Here is a 23,162-nt window from a genome sequence, read left to right on the forward strand (position 1 = left end):
GCCACATATAAGGACTAAATGGAGAATGAATGACTACAAAATCAAGCTTTAAAAAACTGACTCCAAACAAAAGGAGTGAGAATACAACTAGCTACAACACTCAGCACAAAGTGTGTCTAAAGTGGGATAGAAGGCTGGGAGTGTATATATGTACTGCAGGACTGATTAGCTGAGTGGAATCCAGTGGGTGGAAAGGAGCAATAGCTCAAGTGACACCATTGGTGGGAATACTAGGCAGCTCAGAGCTTCCGGAAAATAAACAGACCGAATGCATGACTGAATCAGTTCTGGTATTTCCCTTGAAATGTAGTATTTGTCATGCTGGTGTTCATCCACCTGTATACAGTATCTAGTTGTATAAATACATGATTATGCAGGTGGTCAAGGGACATTTTACACATTTTACACAAACAGAGATATGGTCATGTGAAACAGAATGAAAACCAGACTACACCTTCCCTCAGTTCTAAGGTTTTATGTAGCAGAACATAATAAAAAGTGAGGTGGTTATTATTTTTAGGAGGTGACAATAACATGATGGAACAGCTGCAGAAGTGACAGAAACTGAAACATGAGAATGATTGCACTGAGACATGATTAAAAGCAGTGGAGGATTCGTTGGTGTGGTGAGGAATCAAAAGATGCAGTTTTTAATCACTATTCGTTTAATACAGTCTGTTATTTTCCGCGTACTATTAGCAGCTGTTGTCAGCTGTTCCATCACACTATCATCTCCCCAAAAACACTTCCGATTAATTTCTTGACATAAATATTTTTTCTGATATTGTTGGAGGGGGGGCGGTTTAGATGCAGTGCATTTGACCTTTCAGAGCCACTGTACAGCTACCTGCTAGATATCTGCTAGAACTGAACCTCGGGAATGTCGGGGACACCTGAAACATTTCAGTGAAACACTCAGTGAATTACAGCTTTTCTGTATTCCAGTTTTGCTGTTGTTACGTAGCACTGATTAGCAGTTATCTATGGCTGTGTGACACCCATATAGTTATGCATACAGCTTGATAACCAGCTAGCTGATAACATCACCTTCTTGTACAAATACAGTCACTTCTGGCTCATAAAACAACAAAAAACTCAACATGGCAGTAGCCAAAAATGGAATCTAGCGACCGATGTGTGAAAGCACGCCTTTTATGATATCAGCAAGACTGCTACACTGTGAAGACACACCAAAAATGGCAGAACGGGAAATATGTGACACATATCCTTCAGGTTATAATGTGGTATTGTGGGAGGAGGACCTCTGTGCAGCCTTTCATGGCAGCTCTAATGTGCTGGATGAGCAGAGGAGGCAGCTTCCAGTGAGGCTCCACAGCTGTGCAGAGTAACAGGAGGGCCGCCTGCAGCCTGACCACAAAAGGAAAAATACAGCAGAGACTCACACTGTCATGTAGTAAATTCAAGAAATTGGGAGAGATTATCTTGGCAAAACAAACGTCGGGACTCTTAAAAGAAGATGCATTTGAGCTGCACAATAAGTCTGAATGGGCTTCGTTTAAAATCTCTCTGACACATTAATGTATTCCACAGAAGACCATGTGCTCCTCAGCAAATACAGCAAACCCTTTGATCTTAGTCAGATTCCTAATCAGTCATCGATACACGTGGCGACATGGGAGCCGAGCCAATGCACTTCTTAGTTAAAAGAATACTCTGGTTTTATCGCACTAATATTATCTGAATTTCATTATTCTACTTCTCAATACCTGTCACCTACATTTCCCACAATACACCCACATACACTTGAGTGAGAATATCAGGTGTGCTATGATAGTGACCCCTCAGGGCAGAGTAGGAATGGAGAGGGGGTTGCAGAAAGTTGAGTTTTTTTATTGTTCATCTGAGAAAATGACAAAGAATTGCTGGATGTGCCCTGTTTTAGTTTGAATGTCAGGATGATGGGTTGAGGTCAGGTGAGGTGTGGCAAGGAGGTCACTGATCCCACTGGACAATCTAATACAGGATGTTTGATGCTTGATGGCGCCTTTGACGTCCTTCAGTTCATTGTTTTGGTTTTATTGCCCACAACTGGACATCACACTCATCCACCCTGTTTTAAGCTATTTTTAGTGAATACCTCCATCGTATGCCAAGCGCAGCCCTGCAAATTGTAGTCATTAGTGAGCATTTATAAAGTGGCCAGACACGTAGCTCAAAATAAATGCTAATTTACATATTTGAAAGTTTTGTCATGTTAATAATCTGTTAAAGTCTTTAATCCACTATTAAATCTGCTTTTTTTCCCCATTATTTATTTTTGTACAATCTTTAACATACTTGCTCCTGACACAAGGATTATTGTGATCCTTGGCTGGAAACACTGAAGAATGTATCCCTCATCACAGTGGCCAAAGAGAGAAAAGTGTTGAGTGACGGATCAGACCCTCCCACCACCCTGCTTGCTTATCTCTAAACATATCCAAGTCCTATTTTTAATGCTGCGTTATTGTGCTGCAGGCAGAACAAGAAAAATGATAAAGTGAGCTGGGAACACAGGGATAGTGGGCTTCACTGTATCTGAAGTGGTTATTGTTCTCACATAATGACTATTGTTGGGAGTCTGCTGTTTGCCTCTGCTATACAAGTCCCCTGGCTCCAATGAGGCTATACCACTTAATAACAATTGTCTTTTATAGAAGCACAGAAGGACACACAAGCTGTTTCTCATTGTTTTCATTAAAAACTTTTAGGAAAGTTATCCTTCTTCCCCACTAATGAAAACTGGTAACACAAATCTACCAGTTTCAAGAGTGTTACAATGATTAACATAAGACGCCTGCAACAGAAGATTTAGATACATGCACCTATCATTAGCCGTCCATATTTCTGTGGTAAGTTAATCCTAAGGGCCATTGGGAATGGATGGATCAGTGGTTTTTATAGTGGTGTGCAAAAGAAGGATGAGAATGATGATACTCAGGGGCTTAAATGTCCAAAAGTCTAAGCTGAGAGTTTGCTCAGTATTGACATGATAGCATCGCAGTTGCTGCAGATTTGCAGTTGCACATCCATGATGTGAATCTCTTGTTCCAGCGAATCCCAAAGGTGCTCAATTAGATTGAGATCTGGTGACTGTAAGGGCCATTTGAGTACAGTGAACCATTATGAGATGATCTGAGCTTTCTGACATGTTGTATTATCCTGCTGGAAGCAGCCATCAGAAGATGGGTGAACTGTGGTCATAAAAGGATGGACACGGTCACCAACGATGCTCAGGTTGGCTGAGGTGTTTATGCTCAGTTGGTACTAAGAGGCCAAAGTTCAATAACATTTAATTTCCTGATTTCTGTCTGTGTCTGGGTTGTGAGGACAGCAGACAGCAGAGATGCCCTGACCCCGCCTCTCTGGGCCACCTCCTCCAGCTCATCCTGGGGGGACGAAGAGATGTCCTCAAGCCAACTAACAGAGAGATGTTTGCCAGCATATCCTGGGTCCACTATGGGAGAGATTCCTGGGAACCTTTCCTTTTAACATCTGTTGCATCAATATTTAAGGGGGTGTTGGATTAGCGTAATGTATAGCCTGCACAAACTGAAATTATAATGTTCTATTTACCTTCAAATACTTATAGGTACACAGGAATACGGGGGTAACGTCAGGTTTATACAGGAAACAAAGAAATAATGATTCTGTCTGTAGATTTAAGTAATTTGAAAGTAATTGCAAGTAATGTCTAATTTTACATAGTGCATGAGTAATTTTAAGTAATGCATAACTTTGGTTATTTTATAGGAAAAGAGAAATAAATAATTCTGTAAGTAAATTTAAGTACTATAAGCTATTTTAAGTACTGCATACCTTCATGTATTTTACATGTGTAAATTCTTATTGCTCCGATTTTTCATTTTTATTTAATATTCATTAAATTAATAAGCTTGATTGATGTTCTATTATTCGGTATTTGTTTTTTTTATTTTGCAATCCTTATTATTAGTAACATTTCTGTCTGCTTTGCTGTAAACTCATGTACTATGTAAAATCACTTCGACATTATTTACGTTTACTTACAGCATAATTATCTAAGGAATATAATTAATCATTAACCATTATAATTAATGACAATAACCATTTGTAGTAAATATAATCACATCGTAATTTCAAATAAAATACACTGAAATTCCATTTAATTACAGGGAGATTAGAACTTTTGCACAGTCCATATTATAAAGTATTATCAAAATTTCAAGTGACATGCAACAGGTCAGGATGCTGAAATTACAATAACTGAACTAAGCAGAGCAGAAATGGACTCTTTCTTTTCAAAGATCATCACTAAAGAAAAACAAATTAATATTTCAGGCAGGAGGAAAAAGCTTCCGTTGGATGTTGTTTATGTGCACCAAACACAATGGATGGAAATCGTCTCTTCCGCAATCCTTGAATGTGCAGGATTCCAGCGCAGCATCACTTTCAAGTCGAGTCATGTGTATGCTTTTAGGCGGATGGTAATTTATTGATTTGTTAGATTTTTGTCGACTCTTTCAACGAGTGCCTCTTGATTCTGAAACAAAAATCTATCAACAGCAGAAAGCCGCTCTTCTAATTTGATTCTTATACAGCATTACTGCAGCAGCTGTTTCTAAATAGACTTTGATCAATAAAAGATCCTAGTGGTGCGTGATGATAGGGCAGATTAAATCACTGAGTATTACCTCATCTAAAAGGCATCTGGCAAACGAGCTGCTGCTACATGAGCTGATGTGCTTATTTGCCAGTAAAAGACAAAGCATCTGCAGGCGCTTGCCAGTTTCCCTTTCGAGGCTGGAGGAGACGAAACGATGACAAGCATTTCTTTGATTAGGTTTGTTTCTGAAAAAGAACCGTTTAACATTTACTACGACTTTATTTTCACCACAAAATGGAAAATGAAACATCATCAGATACAATAAAAATACATATTTATTCCCAAAATGCTGACTGACATGTAAATTTTGTTATGTTGTGTTCAGTTCATACCAAGCACATTTTCCTTAATGATTTATTATATGAATAAATAAATCTTTGATTTTGCTTCATGTTTATTAAGGTTGAAGAATAATTTGAGTGATGCCTATAAAGACTCAGAAGTAAATATAAAAAACACTAGCTCTTAGAAATAATGTATTGTTACATCATTTCAGACTTCATTGGTCCACACTACATCTCTTATGAAGGAGGATGAACAACAATTGATTTGACTGACTTGGCATGTGTTTGACAGCTCCCAGCAGTTTATTATTGTAATTGGTCTTTAGTGAATTATCAGATTTGCTCTGACATAAAAGCTTTGGTGATTACTTCAATTGTCCCCTCGGTCCATTAGCAGATCATTTCTGTTGTCCTCAGCTATAGCTCATAAATCACTCTTAGCACTCTTAGATACACATATCATCTAAAGCTCAAAGTACAGCTTCAGGCTTGGCATGGACTTTTCTTTAAGATCAAGCTCAGCGGTGCTGTTCAGGAGCACTAGATCCTAACCCCAGGGTCTCTGCTCAGGCATCTCATTCGGTGACTCTGAGGTCAGTCAGCATTCCTTATTTTGATTTGTGACCTCGCTGTTTAGACTAAAGGCAAAAAGGTTGTCTTCACCCTATTGGAAAAGCAGCATGGGCATGTCCAGAGGGATGCCATGAAGAGTCATATTACTGCTTTATTACGGGATACTCATTAAATGGTATTCCTGCTTGAGCGTAACCTGGTCTCAAAGGGATTTCCAAATCAAGATTGAGGACCATTAAGCCCCATTTCATATTTTATTTTTCTGTCTAACTCTTTAAGTTATGAGAAGCACAGACTGCACTTGCAGCTCATCAGCTGATGTGGACAGCAGTATGCACAGAGCGGCTGCTGAATGGTTGAAAACTTGGTTTAGTCAGGAAAGTGCACCAAAGGATTTTATCCTCAAAAACAGTCATTACAGCGAGAGGTTTGAATTATTTTAAACATCACTGCAAAGAAGTTATTTAAATAGTGACATTCCCATCAGAATGTTTGGCTTTTCTGATAATGACTTCCATACAGTGAGTCAGACACAGATTTATTCTGTGCTTTATTGTTTTGTCATCCACTTCTGCGCCGCACAGTTAGAGGGCTTAATGCTGTAGATCACGGATGACACATAAACTTCCTGCAGCTGCATCCTAAACTGGAACTATCAGCGCTCAGTCAGTGAGCTTTGAGCAGGAGGATATTCCTGTGGCTGCTTTATTAGCTCATCCAACAGCTAGTAACAGAAGCAGTGGGAGTAAAGAAGGTTCAAGACAAAGATGAACTTAGGTGAAGATGTGCAGAACATATTCACTGAGTTAGCACGCAAATATAACACAAAACGCTGCCCCAAATAACTAACCAAAATATGAAATCATTATTATTATATTAATCCCTGATGTTCTTGTACTTTTTCAGCTAATGAGTGCTAATTTCTAGAGTGGTCTGCCCTACTTCATTATGAAGTGAAGAAGGGGATAGTCTGTAACATGTCCATAAAGGTGTCACGGCCTGTTTTCTTCCTTTTCTCTCTCGCGCGCTCTCTCTCTCCTCCTCTCCCCCGCCCTCCGCCCTCGGCCCACGCCCACGGAAAGGAACACACCTGATGCCCATCAAGGTGAACGGCATTTAAGCCAGGAGGTGACTGCTGGTCTTCGCTGGATCATTGTCTACCACGCATCAGTGCGAGTCAAGCTACAGCTCAAGATAAGTCGAGTGTCTTTGTGAATATCGTACTCATTCCTGTTTCCTCTTCTACAGACCCCCTGGATTACCTTTCCCTTGTGAATCTGTGTGTCAAGTGTGATGAAAGGAACTGCAGTCGTGTATGTGGAGAGTTGGAGAGCCAGTGATTCCCCCCTTTGGATTTCCCTGGAGCCCCATCCCTCACATTGTTGTATATAGCACTGCCCTGCACTTCCTGTATATACACCTGGTGAACTCTGTAAATAAACCCTTGTGTCCAGCTGATTTAGGAGTCCTGCGTTTGAGTTCCCTGCATTGAACCTTAACAAAAGGACCTGTAGGTACTTTCAAATCCCTTCTCTTTAGTGCTCTCTGTTATACCTGCCTGTCCAAACACTCAGCAAAATCTTACCTACAGATCAGGGTTTGGGTTTCCATGGCCAAGCAGCTGCATCCAAGCTTTGCATCGCTAAGTGCAATGCAAAGTGTCTGATGCAGTGGTGTAAAGCATGTTGCCATGGACTCTCAAGCAGTGGAGATGTATTCTCCGGAGTGATGAATCATGCGTCGCAGTCTGGCAACCTGTGTGTGGGTTTGGTGTTTGCCAGGACAGCAATACTTGTCTGACTGCATTGTGCCAAGTGTAAAGTTTGGTGGCGGGGGGGATTATTGTGTAGGGCTGTTTTTCGGGAGTTGGGCCCAGCCCATTAGTTCCAGTGAACTCTTAAATCTTCAGCATACCGAGACATGTTGGACAGTTTCGTACCACAAACCTCATGGGAACAGTTTTGGGGATGGTCCCTTTCTGTTCCAACATGACTGCGCACCAGTGCACAAAGCAAGGTCCATAAAGATGGATGAGCAAGTTGGGTGTAGAAGAACTTGACTGGCCTGCACAGACTCCTGACCTCAACCTGACAGAACCCCTTTGGGATGCATTAGAGCAGACAACAACAACAACAATCTTTATTGTTGAGGGTGCTAAGAGCAGGCTGACACCATATTAAACCCTACAGGTTAAGTTCGGATGCCACTTAAGCTTATGTGCATGTGAAGGCAGATGAGCAGATATTTTTTGGCAAAATAGTGTATCAATTATACCGGTAAATAATTAGAAGCGTTGTGAGTCACTGAAACCTTCCTCTAACTCTAAAGACGCTATCTACCCCAAGCAAGTATCTGGGTGCTGTTATTGTTTGGCGGGCGCATTAGTCATTTTCCAGATAATATAGTTGAATGACATACTTGCAAATTAGCTGATTTTCTAACTAAGTGATTACACATTTTGATAAATGGTACCTGCATATGCACTGTAGTGTAGACAAATAGGTTTTGCTCTCTGCCCTCTCCAGGAAGTTTCCCCAATTGTATTTGGACCACGGCACTATAGGAAACAAGCTCGAGGTCAAGAGGAAACTGCAGCAGGAGATTCGATGGCTGATACAGAAATGAAAAAGGACTGCAAGTCAAATAGTTTGACAGCTCAAGGAAGGCAAAAGGAAAAACGAGAGATAGAATCTTTCAATGGTTTTATTGTCTCAGTTTGTGTACAGACTCTCTGGCAATATGAGAAAGAATGTCCACTTCAAAGCACGTCACAGATGTTTGTCAGGGGTTTCTACATCCCTGACCCTAAGCCTTCACATTTCACCCAAATATGCCATTTAACGATGTGATAAATGGCATTAGCTACAGTGTTTATAAACATTTATTTATTTAAAATGTATTGAGTCAGAATTTATTTTTAAATATTCAAATTATAAAAATAAAATAAAACATTTCCTGGTAAATTTTCTGTAAAATTAGATTTTGCAAGAAGCAACACAAACACACACACACACGTACACACACACAATGATACCAAAGAGTAAAATACTATTCACTAAATGAACTCTTGAAACTTCAGAATCGCAAACTTCAAAACTTCAAATAAATCAACAAATAAAAAGACAAAACATTAAAATAATAAACTGTCACAGTCACTGCGGGTCAAGCAGTCAGATTTGTCTGCATTTAATTTACTTAGACGAAGCCACCGCCCTAAAATTCCCGGGATTTTGCTGTATATTTAAACTGCTCTTTGAATGAGCTTGTGGTTTATATGTTTTCTTGGTAAGCAAAAGGTTTGCTGGTTCAATTCCAGCCGGAGACACAAATCCCCTTTGGGTTTTCCTCAGGAAGAACATCTGCTCTGAAACTCTGCCAGATCAAACATGCGGAGCGACCCTTTGTGACAAGCAAGCAGCTGAAAGTAACGGCTTCTTTAGTACGTGCTGGTCCTATGACATCTTTTCAATGTTGCTCCAGGACCATCACTGCAACTCAAAGAACATTATGCTTTAATTGAATATGTTGTGAAAGCCAAGAAAGCTACTTCCCATACGTTTCTGAACAATGTAGGCACCCAAGTTGGGGTGGAATTGAGGAGGGGGGCGGGGTTAAAATGAAGGCTGACTCTAAGACAATCTGAGCTGAGCATGATCCGAGCAGCTGAGCGGTGATGGGTAAGACCTCAATGACAGACAGCATCCAGTTTGTGTAAACATTACAAAGAAAAAAAAATGCATACAAAATAATAATAATGTCCACTTCAGTATCTATTTCACCCACTCCTGTAACAAACACAACCTGCCTGCCTAATACTTTTTCTGTATTAGGCAGGCGGTTTTAGGATTGTGAGCGTGTTAGGTCGTAACCCAGCATCAGTTCTAAAAATAAGTACATATACAGTGTGTGCCAAGGCCACATGGTGAAAGTCGCCTTCTTTGATGTCTCAAGTGCATTTAAAACAATTCAGTCATTGCTATTCAGAGAGAGCAATAACAGATGTCAGTGAACACCGTCTCATGGATTACTGACTAACTGCCTCCATTCCTGTGCACCTTGTTCACCTCTGACAACTCCAGGTCACGCCATCTGCAGAAATACTCTGATGATTCTGCAGTAGCTAGATGTATTCAGTGCTTCTGAATGTGAATAGAGATGGGGATTGACTTCAAAAGGAAAAGGAGGGCTACACGACCCACGTCTTATCCCGAAACACAATGCTGATGAAAGGTAAAAGAACCCGGGCATCCACATTTTCATCTGGCTGAACTGGAAGACCAACACAGGCTGTAAGGCTGGATGCAACCTGCACACTTTTTTTTACACTTAAACAACTGTTATCCTGAATCACGGATAATCCTGACCACCCTCTGCAACACTTACCGGACTGGCAGCAGAACAACTCTAACAGACTGATGCAGTTGCACTGTCACGATGACAGATATAAGAAATCTTTCATAGTTTATTATTATTTGATCATCATTTCATCAGCTTTAAAAATAATTTCCCAAATATCTTCTATTTGATCAAATGTTTCTCATCTCATCTCATTTTCTAACTCTTTTCTAATGCTATCAGTTACTGTGAATTTTAGAGTCCTGTTAGCCTGAACCGTTAGACGTTTATACACCAGTCAGCCCAGTAGACATATTTAAGATAATATTACTGTTTGCAATCATGTAACTGTACCTGAAAAGCACATGCATAGCTGGTGCATTGTAGCGTAAAGTCAGCTAACCATATCGTAACCTGCCTATAAGACTGCGTCAGGCTACAGACAGCAGAGCTAATCCAATTCAAAGCAGTTTGAGGATCAGACTGTGGGCAGTTTGAGGTTTGACAGTGTCTGCTCTGTTCCCATAAAAGACTGGATAGCTCTCAGATAAAATTAGCTGTTATATTACTTAAGCCAATTTATTCTTATATGAAATAATAATCACAATGTTCATTTTGCAGGCGACACTTGTGGTAACATCGCAGGAATACTATTAAGAACTTGAGCAGTAGCTGGAAACAGTGTTTTCAGCAAACCAGTGGAGCGCTCAGCTAAACGAACGAGACAGCAACATTTGTCATTTCCACCAGCAAAATCAAACATCGCTGGCTTGAAATTTAATGGCACTGTTTTGAACTCACTGGAAAGTGTGCAAGGGTGGAACATTTGGATTTCCAGTAAGCAAAGCCATTAAAGAAGCCACAGATTGAGACGTCAGAGTTAGCGCTGAATGACAGCTATTTAATGACTTCACATCTTTTGAGAGATTAAATGTAAATGCTTATCCAGGTGTTCAACTGACAGCACGGAGGGGCAGATGGAGGGTTGCGTATGGGTGATGTGCTGCAAAGGGAAGACTGCTTCATATGGTCTCAATCAAGAAGGGTGCAGGCAGGGGAGCCCATTACACTCAAGCTGGCACGCTGTGAATGAGGCCTTTATGAGGAGTTTGGATGTGACTCTGTAAACCAGATTCAGCCAATTCAAACCACACTTTGACATTTAAATTCGTTTTTTGCAAAGACCTTATTATTCTACTATATATATATATATATATATATACAAACATTTTGATAGGTGAGAGAGAGTGACTTAGTAAACAAAGTTAAAGAGCTTTGTCATTTTTGCCTCAGGAGCACCACTTGCATAAAAAACAACATTTTTGCAGCAGAATATGCAAAGGCGTTATTTTTATGCTTTACAATTTAATATAGAAATTTGCTTCTTGTGCAGACTGCCACTCAAGCCCTGTCAAGTTATGTTTGATTTGATTATAGTTTAGTGCCAGACTTCCCTGCTGTCCCAACAAAAAACACTGTTTGCTACATGCTAATTTGCTCTAGAGACCTCACATCTAAGAATCCACATGGAAAAATGGCAAAGATGATTTGCTTTAATGCAGATTTGAGATAATGCATTAAAAAAGAACCTGGCTCTTGCTCTTTGAATGGGATAAGCAGAAGAAGTCACACTAATAGTAATGACATAGTAATTACACATTATTGATCAAACCACTGTAACCCTTTGTTTTCAGTGGGTAGACTGGTTTGAGCACGAGAGTTTTAAAGTCCCAACTGATTCAAAGCCACGAAACATAGCGGTTTTGTTGGGTTTTAAGAGTGGAACAGAACAAATTAAGAGACAGTTCAACACGGCCCTCCATTTGTCATTCAGCGAGCATGCCTCGGGGCTGCTGAAAACAAGCTCGCACAGGCCTTTTAAAATATTCTTGTAGTCACACGCAGCTTGACAGCAACTTTACAGCAACTTTACAAGAGTGTTTATCACACCCATGGTGCTTACTGCCAAATCCTATGCCCTCCAGGAGTTTCCTTTTTTAACCAAAGAAAAACAGCTACCTGTCACAGTGCCAGTCAAATCAATCAGCTTAACAGAGCTGAACAGCCTAATGAGGTCAAACTTTAGACTCAAACTCAAAAAAGATTCAAAGATTTAAAGATTCATTTCAAATTCTGAAATATTTGATAATTTTTTATTTTGAGTTCTGAGGTCAGCTGTTTAAAATCTCACTCACTCTCAACAAAGCAATAGATTTAATGTTATGTGTCATCGCTGCGGCTTTAAAGTGTCTAAACTTGTTATCTCAAATTAATTTAGCAAGAAAGGGATTTTTAACTTTTTAACTGACAATAGGTTGATTCACTAGAAGTCCTCTCTGATAGTTTTCGATGAAACAATGCAAGTAAACCTATTTTATGAAGTCATCCGTACCTCTGTGGAAGTTCTTGACTCATGTGCATGTATGAGTTTACTGGATTGACTCTAAGGAAGGCCGATTAGTAATTTGTTAATTTGAATGGGAGACACCAACGCTGCACAATGCATTAGAAAAACACTTATTTATTTGCTTTCTATCTCTGGGGTGATATGTTGAACTCACATGGTAGTTTATGTGTAATAGGTGGGGGATGGGGAGTTATAAACATCATTTAATTAAATGGAATTTATAGATCCGCTGTTAATTACACAGAACTGACGTCATTAGCTTAACTTAGAGCAAATCATGGACAAGGAGAATTAGCAGAAAAAGACTTTTCCTGTATCTCCAAAGGAAAGCTGATATTGAATGAACAAAGAATGAACAACCTTAAATGATCAGTTTTCATTTCTGCAGATCTTTCTCTTGCTCCTCTTTGCATGCTTCCATTTATCCCATATGAAACGTGTTTAATCCAATTGGTGCTGGACATGAAATTTTGGAAAAATGTATTTCAGCGAAATCGTCTACTTTGTTTACAGCTAATTGCATCATGCTGCGGCTGTGCGATGTCTTGAGCGTGCTGCGTAAGTCTGATGATGATCTTTACAAGTTGGTTTTTCTAACACGCTCAGCTGACTGGAAACCAAACACAACCTTGGAGGTGAGGCAGGAAAAGTTTCAAGGGTCCAAAACACTGAGGCTAAAAATGGTTAACTGGATCGTTCTGTTTGAGCTTCATGGACACTGGACTATAAACAGGGAGAAAACCACTGGCAATATCCTTGAAATAAGCAGAAGGTTTTGTCGTTAGCAAACTGAGGCCTCTCTCAAGCAGATCATTCCAGCTGACATATGTTTTGTTACCAGAATGAATTCATGCCTCTGCCCTCTCTGTGATATCTGATGTTTATTCAGAGCAAAGTGTTGAAGATAAAAAAAAAAAGAATAAACAAAGTGGTTCTTTGAGAAAACCTCTGGCACTAACAACTCTGTGAGCTGCAGTGACCCGCTCCCCTGGGTGAGGTCTACAGCCAAGCGCATTCCCATCAAATGTTAAAGGCTGGATTGATCTTAGGGCCAGATTATGAACAAATAGTCCTTTATCTTATTGCTTCCTGTCACTGGGAATCTGATATACACTAATATTTGTAAATAAGTTACTGAGAGATTTGATGACAGGTTTTTTTAAAGGTACATGACCATAAACTGGCTTTTTTACCCCCTAGATGAAGAAAAAAATGTACTAAAAGTTATCCTGTAGTATTCATGAGGATCTATGGAGTGGTTGGGAAATTTAATTCAAAGCTAGAAGTCTCATTATTAAACTAGAGGAGCAGGGGTCACCGATCTGTCAGTTTTATGGAACCAAACATCAACCAAGTGTTGCTAACTTTAGCACCATTTTATGACCCTGGATAAAGATTTGTTGTAGCCCAAGTTATTTTCTTACTTTATTATATTAAAGGCAAAGTTTATATAGATGACTGATAAATGAACATAAGAACCAGAGAGCACATTCAGAGCTTACATAACTATCACCTGATTCTTAAAGTTTCCACAGGTTCTTTGCAGTTAGCTGTCTTTGCTCTGCTAGCGCACTTTGATTCATGTTGACAGTACGACTCACGCAAGTGACTTGACTTGTGCTGTGGAAAAACTGAGGACAGAGGAAAAAAAACAAGTAATTGCAGGGGACAGAACTGGATATCCCTTGATTTTCTAAAGGTCATTTTTACATGGGGTCTAATGAGAAATAGCACCATAGTCAAAGGACCTGAAGTAGAGATGTGTAACTGTCATTCTTTGGTCATTTTTTCCCCCTTTTTATGTAACTTATGGAAAAGTAATATTTTTTACCAGGAAGACATTTCAAATTTGGATAAAACAGAACAAAAAAAGTGTTATTTTGAAAGCAGCTTAATAGCTAACAATTCTTCATTCAGCAGCCTTTTAAAACACAACAAACTGAGCTTTTTGGTGTCCTTCAGCTCAGTGTTTTTTTAAATGCAGGGTTTGATTTATTTAAAGCACTGTGGCTTCATAAAGGCGATAAAAACCTGTGATAAACCCAGTGTGTGATACTAAATAGCAAGCTAGAAACCAGCTAGTGCGGGTCGAGGAATTTCTCAGCTGCTAAACAGGCATGTGTTTTTCTGCAGAGTTGGCAGAGAGTAAAATTTGATGGTTAGAAAGCCTGAAAAAGAATGATGCTTAAAGGTGAAACAAATGACTAAGGTAAGGAGATGGAGACAAGCTACTGGACAGAGCCAAAGCTTTGGCTCCAGTGTTCCATCGGCATCAGTCCTGTTCATATCTCCACCTGGCATTCCAAAAAGAAATTAGTCCTCTTAGCAACAACTCTCTCAGCTACGTCAGGCTCATCACTAATGGTGCAAACAGCAGCAAACTGCTGGCCGCAGACCTCAGTGTGTCCCTTGCATGAGTCATTTAAGTAGTCCCCCTAAATTTAGCACTTTCAAAGCAAGAACTCGTGCAAATATACAGGCAATAAAACTGAGATTCAAAAATAATTCTTGACACAGTGGCTCTTTATAAGGAGAGCGGCTTATACTTTGCACAGACTAGTGTTTTTACAGCTTGTTGCACTTGTCAAATTATCAGCTAATGCAGCCGTAATGATGTTAAAGGAATAGCAGGGAATCAGTTTGTTAAATAGTCACACAATCTGATCTATCCAAGTGTGGTTATAAGGGGAGAAAAACTTCTGTAACTTCTACGTGTAGTTGCATTTTAAGTTTGGTTAGAATTTTCAAAAATTGTAGAGAGCTCTGAATTAAAACTTCCTGCAGTGTCACCATGATTGAAGTGACAGGACTCAAAAGCAGACTCAGAGAGAGAGTGAGTTTACTGAGGCTTTTACAGAGCTAGACTCCAAGGCAGATAAGGTGAACAGCAGGTAAGTGAGATTGGAATGGTGAAGGAAATGTGCCGGAGAGGTGAACACAGGTCTGTGTATGGTGGGGATTTTGGAAGTTAATTTTCCCTATGCAGTATTTTTAGTTTTTATTCTTGCTCTTAGAAGGTTGCAAGAGAAAACAAGTAGATGCTCAGAGGATTTCAGATGAGCAGGTGAGAATGTGATGGAGAGTGTGCGGGGAGGTTAGTGGAATCTTTTTCTTTTCCAAATGCAAGGCCAGGTGAATAGTTGCAGGTAAGTAGTTAGAGGTGAAGGAAAGGCTTACTTCCTTGTGAAAGTGTTGTAGGTTTTCAGGAGAGATTCAATTCAATTTGGTTTCTATAGCGCCAAATCACCACAACCCTTTATGTAGTAAGGTAAAGACCCTACAATAACACAGGAAGAAACGTTCAGTGCATCATGGGAAACCCTCCAGCAGCCCAGGCCTATTGCAGTGTAACTAAGGCAGGATTCAGGGTCAACTAATTCAACCCTAACTGTAAGATTTATCAAAAACGATAGTTTTAAGTCTAATCTTAAAAGTAGAGAGTGCGTCTGTTTACCAAATCCAAACTGGGAGCTGGTTGCACAGAAGAGGGGCCTGAAAGCTGAAGGCTCTGCCTCCCATTCTACTTTTAAATACTCTGGAAACCATAAGTAAGCAGTCTGAGAGCAAAGTGCTCTATTGGGGTGATATAGGACTATGAGGTCTTTAAGACACGATGGGGCCCAATTACTCAAACCCGGTATGTGAGGAGAAGGATCAAATGCCTCTTTCACTGGAGGCTGATTACCATCACCAGGGCAACATCGATCTGCTAGAGAATAGCTGCTCAAGCCAGTCAGTGCACAAAGCAGCAACAGGTGTGATGGCTGGAGCTCAGAAACATGAGGAGAACACCTGCAGGCAGGTGCAGCTCAACTCTCCACCTGAGAGAGAGACAGAGACAAAGGAAACAAACCCCAGGCCTGCCTGGACCACGACATGCAGTCACCAAACTACATTCAAGCAAAACACCATCCATCACTGTGTATTCTCTGCAATGTGAGGACATTAAGGGGCAAAGGCAAGCTGAAACAAGCTTAATGTCACCGCCTGGAGCTGAGGCTGAGGATGACCAGCAGTCAAGGTTAAAATAGCTCAGACTTGTCACAGAGTTTTAACTTATCGCCCTACTCCAGTGACACTAATGGACATAGTCAATAATCATGAGGGAATTTGGATTTTGAAGGCCAGTAAGGATAAACTGCTAAAATGTCAAAACCACTTAAAGGGAATATTTTAAAAGCGTTGACCAGGGGGCTCAGTCAGTGAACTGCAACTGTCTGTGGAGGACTTTGAGGAGTCACTGCAACAGCCACAGCCACCAGGCCCAGATGATGCAATGTATCCTGCAGGCCCTCCATTATATAATCACACATCACGTGAGCCTCGTGAACCAACGTTTTGCCTCATAACTGCAGCAGGCCTGCTCTGAAACAAGACAGACGTATGCATTAAATAGAGTTATGCATTGAGGTCGTCTGCAGGGGTGACTCATCTCTTTCTGTGTCTGACCTTTTCGGGATGATTCAGCCTCTCGCTCTCGCTGGATAGAGCCTGATTTTTTCACATTCATTTTCACTAATGGAGTTTTCATTTGATTTATACAGAAAGCGAATGATAAGTGGTGTCCGCCCTTGTGCCGCCGCTATTTTGCACTTCTCTTAGTACGGGAAGTGGCCGTTCATTAAGTCCGCTTGATGAAAGACAGGAATGATGATGTGAGCAGTTCAAGTGACTACAGTACACCTAGGTTTTATAGGAAGGAGCCAGGCAGTCGCAGCGATCAGAAGGTGGACCAGAAGTGTTTGACGTGTTTGAATATTTGCAACGCTAATGCCGTTTTTATATGGTAAGCACGTCGGGGTTGACTGCAGAGATTTAATTGTGCAGTGGCTGTGGCAGGAGTGACATGTGGCGACCGGAAGATCCCAGTGGGGAGGTCAGCTGGGAGAGGGAGAGGATCCTTGTCATGTTAGAAGCAAACAAATCCGCATTAGTTTCCCTTTTTGACCAGCTAGAGACTAAAAAAGACATTAGTGGACGACAGTGGATAAGTTGTGTGAATTTGTGCGGCTGAAAGGAAACAGCACAAAAACATAAGTGGCTTTCAGGCAGTATTAACTGCTTTCATGGTCACTTGATAGGGGTCGAGCTCGCTTTACACATAACATTAATGTATCGCCTTACACGCGACGCATAATTACACATCAGGTGTACACAGTATAGATCCACATTGCATCCATCTATTGCTTTATCTATTTATTTATAATCCAAGGTAAATTCTTACAACAGGTAGCTTTGAGTCCTCTTGGCATTTGCAAACTTTGCACACCTCGGGTCTCATTTATAAAACTTAGTGTTGGATCAATACTGCACAAACGTCTCTAATGGCCCCATATCTTTAGTAACCCATGAACACCTGCAGGCAATGTTCCTTTTATAGATCGCATTCAAACTGGAAATGCGTGCCTCCTATCCCACCCTCTACGCACCCAAATCCAACCATAAACCACTCACCCATAAGCAATCGATGGAAAGCACCTCTTAAAAGTTGATGCATAGAAATGAGCCTGCAAAAGAAATGGATTTTCCAGTACCTAGCAGTGCTGCTGAATCCAGTGAGCGTCCAGTGTCACTGCAGCATTTATGTGTTTGCAGCAATGCAGCTGATTGATAGTCAGTGCGTCCCTGCTCCTACAGTGTCATTTGAAAGCTTTGATAATAAAGCGATATGTGCATGTAACCCATGTTTTGGTTCATGAGTTAATTGCTATCTTCAAGCCTTGTTTTAATATTTCAGTCGTGGATGCCTGTTTATGATTTACTGCCATAGCAGGACTTGAATTTTTGGTCTTAAATTAGCTTCAGCCTCTATTTTAAGTTTGTTATTCCTCATGTTCAGATGAGGACGTGTTTCCATCTCATTGTTCTGTTTCCTTCTGTTTGGTTTCCACTGTTGCCTTGTCTCTGACTTTCTGTTAACGTGAGTCTCTTGTCTCTGTTTAGTATTTAGTTACTTCCTGAGGCCCGTACTACAAAGCAGGGATTTATCTTACTCTGGATTAAATTCAGGATTAACCTTGAAGGTGGTTCACTTCTTACTGGTAACTTATACTGTGACCCTCAAGATTAGAGATCAGCAAGTCTTAAATCAACACCCATCAGTTTTCTGGAAGAAATACCATCACTGTTCCGGGAAGATCTTGGACATCTGTACAGTAGGAGGGTCGAAAGTTTCTCAGCAGCGTCAGATATCTTTGTGTTTCCGTGGTGACCGCCAGCAACAAATGTTAGATCTTGGACACAGCTTTAATCCTTGATTTCTTTTTTTTTTCTGTTGGCTGCAAATTTGACAACAATGTCATTATTTTATAAGCACCCATTTGTACTTGTGGACCTTACATCATCACTATATTTGCATGTAATCAAAGTCTATGTTTGAGTTGTGTTCTTATAACTATTTTTCACTATCAGACATTAAACAGCACCAGGGCTGCAGCTGAGATGATAAAAACTAAAACTGTCTTTTGAATTAATTTCATAAAACTGATTATGATCCATTAGAGTCTCCCGTTTCTTAATGAAAGAGCCTTGATAAGTCTGTTCACTTACATTAAGGAACAGTGTGGTTTGCTGGTCGCTTGTTGAAGGTGTGTTTAACTCAACATGCGAGGATCTTTAGGGAGACCTTTGATATTTAGATGTTTTCTCTCGAACTTGCGGCCTCCTGGATGAAACGCTGTGCTTCTGATCGGGTTGTCACGCCTTTCAGAGGGATTCTGTGATCATTGTTTGGCTTTGCTGCGTGCAGGGAAGAGTAGAAGCTGAACAGTTTCATGATCAAAGCGATCAATAAAGCAACAAACCACAAAACAATTAAGGGAGATGTGTGGCAGTGTTCTTTGACTTTGGCTGATCTGCCGCCCCTGCATTGTTTTGATTTCGGTGGATTATCAGCATTACAACTCATATTAATGTAAACTCCAATGTCATTATTAGTTTTTATGTCAAAATGGCCGAAAACGTTTGGAATATTTAATATTTTGTTTATTGCTTTTTGTGGTGGCTGCAGTTATAGTCACACAGTAGAAATATCGACCAAATATCAGTGTAGAGGCTTACACATAACACTACACTCACATTTTTCTTTCTTTAAATATAAGATTTAATTTACAGGATAATAAATAACTGGTTTTGGTTTAGAATTAATTTACATACTCAGATAATACTGTTTTATAAAATAAGTGTGCGCATTTTAGTTTACACTGTTATGTATGTATGATTTAATTTCCTTGTTTTCTGAGTTACGTCCGTGGCAGCTGCTCCGGTCCCTTGATTGATGAGCCAAGAGGTGGAAAAGGGGCGGGGCAAGCCTGCCAATTGGGTCATACCACGATTCTGGACCATGGCAGGGGCTGGGGGGATAGAATTTGTTATGTTAGTTTTAGTTAGGTTTACTCCTTTTGTGGGCTGATCAGCCACTATTTAAGTTTCTCCTGTATCTCGGTTAGGTAGGTCAGTTTTTTTAGTTAGCAGGATCGTTTGTTGCCCGCTTTTGAGTAGAATTCTGTTATTTTGACCTCTTTTATGGGCCCAAGTTTAAAAATGTTCTGTATAGTTTAGCCAATTTTATTTTGGGGTTAAATAAAAAACCTTTAATGGACTTTAACCTGTGTCCGACTTTCCTTCACTGCCTGGTCCAGCACAGGTTCTTTCAGTTACATAGCATATGGGTGGCTAATTGGTGACTCCGTTGGTGTCTTTTGGGTATATAATTCTAAACTTGAATAAAAAGAAGTTGGATAAAACACCAGGAAAGTAGAAAAAAAACAAAATCTCATGGAGCACTGTGGAAGTGTAGTGTGTAAGGGACAGAAACTGAAATCAAAATCATCTGAATCATGAGGAGAAAAACATGCAGGTAATGTGTGTTTTATTTTATTTATTTATTTTTTATTTTATTTTATTTATTTATTTATTTATTTTTATTTTTTATTTTTCTTTCTTCTAATGTGTGTTTTAGTTACATGAGTCATACAGTACTGTAGATATATGTTTGCTATTGTCTGCTAGCTGTTAGCTTGTCACTTCTGCTGCTGGTTCATCGCGTTATTGTCTCCCCTGTAACTGTTTTTGTTCTGTGAGCTTTGTGTGTGTGTGTCTAGGCCACCGTGGACAACAAACAAACAAAAAAAACCACAAAAAATGAAATCCTCTTCTCAGCCCAGTATTTTTTGTATACTCCATTTTAACTTAATATTTTGCCATTAGTTGAGCTTCACCTCTTTAAACGCTGACAGCATTTAAAGGCTTTTTACCAAAAAAGGAGCAGAAGAAGAGAAGAAGAAGAACCAAGAGACTTGTGAAGATTAATAGGGGCTAATTCCACAGAAATGGCCACCCACACTGTTGTTTGGCAGAGTTGTCTCTGTTTTGTCACTTTCAAGAAAAAAATGTTCCTCAGAAACATAAAAGCTCAAAGGCGTCGCAACCACACAGCTCAGAAGAAATGACAGCGAGCAACGACATCAGGATGCTGCTGTCTGTGTAATCGTACATACACTGCACATGTATTTGCATTCATTTATGTACTGAAACTGTTACAGTAAAGTTGGAGGAAGTCTTCAGAGCCTTAAAGCAAAGTGCAAGTCAAAATTTCTCCAAATTTTCTAGTCTCTGTTTTCGACAAACACGCTTTCACTGAGTTAGACCAAACCAAACAGCAAAACGTGCAATTATGCAAAAATTTTGTTTCTAAAACATGGCAATTATGGTTTCCTACTAAATAAATTCCAGATATCAGTCTGCCAAACAAGCAGCATTTAAACCTCATCATACTTGAAACTGTCACAAAATGATCCTCATTGTAGACAGACTGGGTGAAAGAAGGGGCACTGACTTTTTCAGTAGACGTCCAAACAAGGAGTAAATATAGGAAAACATGGGACTTCCTGCAAAGGTCAGTGTTTCTAATGAACTCTTGTTGTTTATATTCGGCCACGGGCAATGCCATTCAGCCTAGAAGATTCCTGTGCAATGAGGTGAGGCGTTCAAGGTCCAAAACATGACTGCTGGCATGGGTGGGCCTTCTGGTATTTAAGGTATCAGGTAGAGTTTGTTTTAAGAACAGTAAGAATTATTGCTTAGCTGACGTCTGTTGTTCACTGTGACACAAAATCACATGAAAGGCGTACTTACGGCTGTTTTTGTCGTGCGGTTTTCTGTACACAGCCCAGCATACATCCAGAGATGGAAAAGATGTTTTTAAAGCCACCTTTTTTTTGGGGGGGGGGGTTTGTTAGCTTTTACTTTGATCTCGTTTTGCATCTTCAAGGAAACATTCTCCCTAAAGTATGTTTTGGCATGTGATCTGGAATTAAATGTTTACGGCTAAATAAAACACATTTTTGTATAGCACTGTAATTGGACTCGGTTACTCATAAAGCCTAAAAAGAAGAAAAATAAACATCTTTTTGGCATATTTGATCACAGCATGAGTGCATGTGTTGTTACAGACCTTTAACAGCCTGTTTTTTTGCTACTAAAGAAAAAAGGGGGAAAGAAAATGACGTCCTGTTAGGTCACAGTTATGGCTCATTTTGGCGTAGCTCTGTAGATGGAAAACGGTCCATAGTTGGCAACCTTTCCTTTTTTGTTCCCCACAGCAAACTTCCTGTCCAACCATCCTAACAGCCTCCCTCATCAGTGGATCACTCATCTGCACCTCCGTCTCTCCACCCAAGCTCTTTCCCATTCGTGAATACTGAATTCATCCATTTAGTTATACGTGTGCAAGGTTTTAAAACCGGACAGGACTGCATTAACCCAAGTGGTGGTGGTGCTTTAGCTGCACCTATCTCTAATGGCATGCTGTGTCATTCAGTGGGACACTTACACATGCAGTTCACAAGCTTAGATGTGAAAGAGCACTTGCGTTTTTTTGATTGAACTGATCCGGTATACATGCACACTCCTCACTTCATTTCCTTGCCAGTCAAAGCGGATTTTCCACACACACAGCAGCAGCATTGTGTCTAGGAACATAGAGGTGTATTGTGTACATTAGCCTTATCATTTGACAGCAGATTCCTCATGCTGTTTTGATATAAGGTAACAGTATAATAACACGTCCTCTTGCTCGAAGAGGAATTTCATTAGTTTCTTAAGTGCAGAGATACGGCCGATTGGCGATGTTGGAAATCCGAGTAGCTCCGGATACCTTCTTTTCATCAACTGAGTGCAGTCTTAGCAGTTTATTATCAGCGGTCTGTCTGGTCCTCTGGCGAACTGGAAAATCACGATGTTGCAGCTGTGGGCCCCAGAGGTTGAAGCAGACATGTTTGTATCGGTGGGAGCACAGCTGGTTTACATTGATGAGAGCTGACCACAGAGCTGCTGATGTTGTTCAGATGAGTCTCTGGAGAACGGAGTGCGTGTTTTAATTTCTAAAGGATCAACAGACACGGACACATCTCTTTAGCAGCAAAAGCAAATATTAAATGCAGATTAAAGTAAATCAAAGGAGGCATTTTAATCGTTTCTAACTTAATGTTTTGCATCTTGAACTTGAGTAATGCAAAATAAGCCTTTATGCTTCAAGCCCCTCAGTTCACCCGTAGTGTGAAACAAGCTGTTTTCACTCGCTTCGCCCTGCCATTAAGCCGACTTTCACGTGATTGACTTGCCCCTCACAAAAATATATGGTTTAAACAGCAAGTTAGTGGCACTTCTGTCCTCACAGTAGAGGGCTAGCCCTTCTCTGTGACATCATAAAGAGTCAAGGGAAGAAAAAAGTGTCTGAAATGGGGAATTTAGGGGACTCATATTGAATTACTCGCGCAAACTGTGGGTTTGTTCTTTGACACTTTGGTTTAATATGTTTAATATAAAGAGTCATCTTTCTAGCGGTGACAGAAAATATAATTTGAAACATCCTTAGAAGACTGCTGCCATACAAAGTCAGATTTATTTCAGTCAGCAG

The sequence above is a fragment of the Simochromis diagramma genome, unplaced genomic scaffold (genome assembly GCF_900408965.1).
Source record: "Simochromis diagramma unplaced genomic scaffold, fSimDia1.1 OVJJ01000150.1, whole genome shotgun sequence".
NCBI classification, from domain to species: Eukaryota; Metazoa; Chordata; class Actinopteri; order Cichliformes; family Cichlidae; genus Simochromis; species Simochromis diagramma.